Here is a 2,181-nt window from a genome sequence, read left to right as displayed (position 1 = left end):
AATATATATATATATATATATATATATATATATGTATATGTGAATCCTTGTGTTTTTGTAACGAAAGAGAGGTTTTCTTAGAGCTAAATAAAAGAAATCTTTTCAACTAAATGAGAATTAGCTACAAGTTAATAGAACTTAAAAACAAATTGAGTATAGTATTGTTCTTATTTCCTTACAAAGAAGCTATATAGAAACATACAGTCTTTGTTCAAAATACAAACTATGCGTAGTCTCAAAGAAAGATAAATATATATATATATGGCTACAAAGTATTGTACACTTTAATTAGTACATGCTTTCTCAAGCTATATTAGATCATTTTTCTTATTTTCAAACTTGTGTTTCATGGTATCCTTGAGTATTGCTGCCTCACATCTTACAAAAGTTTCTAGCAAGTTTTGTTTCCTTTCATGTATTGCTTTTGGCTAAAGCCATTGGATTAAACCTGCAAACACACCAATCAGAAAAAAGATAATTACACATATGATATTATTTTGTTCTACTTGTTGATTCACCTAATAGAAAGCTTGTGTGTTTGACACAAGGTTACACATGTTTTACACTTCTTACCCTATACCAAAGTGTGCAGCCACACTTTTGCTTGTGTTTTGCATATAGTTACCCTATACCAAAGTGTGCAGCCACATTTTTGCTTGTGTTTTGCATATAGTTGTTGAATGAGCAGCTTAAAACTTGGTCTCCAAGTAAAAAGTTGATGAATCTCAAACTGATTTTTATAGACATATCTAACAATCACATTCATTTGTATAAATAGAGGTCTTCACATGAGGTAGTAACAAGTAAAGAAGTTCAGAAGTTAGAAAGAAAGTTAGGAGAGAAAATTTAGAGTAGAAAAAGACTAGTATGGTGTGTTTGGATGCGGAAGAAAACGGTGGAATTTAAAAAAAAAATCAGTATTTCATGATTCCACATGCCAAAGTCCTCCGTTTGGATAAACATTTCCTGAAATTTGTAATTCCTACGCCACAAAAATCGGAGGAATTGGAGACTGAGATTCCTCACTTCAATTCCTTCAAAAGTAGGCGTTTTTCTCAAATTCCATCCAAGCAAAAGATCTTTGTTTCCATTGCGCCAAAGCGGGGCTACGGGAGGTCTACATATGGATAAGTCAGTTCATATTTGTTTGAGAGCTGAGGTTTTTGTCATTGCCGCCGGTAGTCCGATGAATGAGTTGAAGCTCTGGCAGAGGTTAATCGCGAGCAGAATTCGGATTTCAAAGACGGTAATTTGGTCGCGGATTGACCTTGAATCGGATAAGGGAAGCTACAGGACTCTATTGAAATCCTTGTGTCAGAGAGGTGAATTGAACAAAGATAAAGAGTTGTTGAGATTGATGACGGGCAAAGGTTTTGCACCATAGTATGGAACTTCAAACGAGTTGCTAGTTAGCCTTTGTGAGGCTGGAATGACAGATGAGCCAATTATAGCTTTGCGATGGTCGGTGGAGATGAGATTCAAACCACAGCCTAATTCCTTGACCCTTTTCGTTTGATCAATTTGTAGAGAAAGAAATCTGCTCCGGGATTTGAACTATTTCTCTATCTCTCTCTCCTTAACTTATATTAGACCCATTGACATTCTAATAATTACCCAGACTCTAATTATTGAAACCAGAAATTTTAGTCGGAGAAGTGAGATGGGGGAGGTGATCACTTCGTGACTAGGTGGGTTTTGTCTTGGGAGAAGAAAGATAAAAAACAAAAAAAAATAGAGTGCAAAATAATATAATTTTCAATTTTTGTCATTTTTTTAAATTCTCGGTTGTAGAATCCAAACAATGGAAATATCAGTTCACAGAATTCAAATTCATAAATCCCTAATTCTCATGATTTATGAATTTCTATGGAATTTGATATAACTTCATCCAAACACAAGGGTAGAGGTCTGAAGCAAGTGCTAGAATTTGGTAGTGAAGTTTCAGCCTTGGTAAAACATGTTTGAGCTAAGGGAAGTTATGAGGAATCTCAAGTTTTGTTTTATAAACTTGTTATCTTGCTTTGAGTTGTTTATATTGCTGCTGAAGGTGGTTATTATGTTTTGTTTTTCATCAAGTTATTATCTGATCATATGTTAAATAAGAAATGAATGAAGTTATGGGGTTGAGGCTATTACTGGAAAGAGACCAGCAATGTCTGCCCTTGTATAGATGTAGAGAGA

Source organism: Fragaria vesca, linkage group LG6, assembly GCF_000184155.1.
Source record: "Fragaria vesca subsp. vesca linkage group LG6, FraVesHawaii_1.0, whole genome shotgun sequence".
NCBI lineage: Eukaryota > Viridiplantae > Streptophyta > Magnoliopsida > Rosales > Rosaceae > Fragaria > Fragaria vesca.
The sequence above is the reverse complement of the archived record's forward strand: the minus strand, read 5'-3'. Positions refer to the sequence as shown.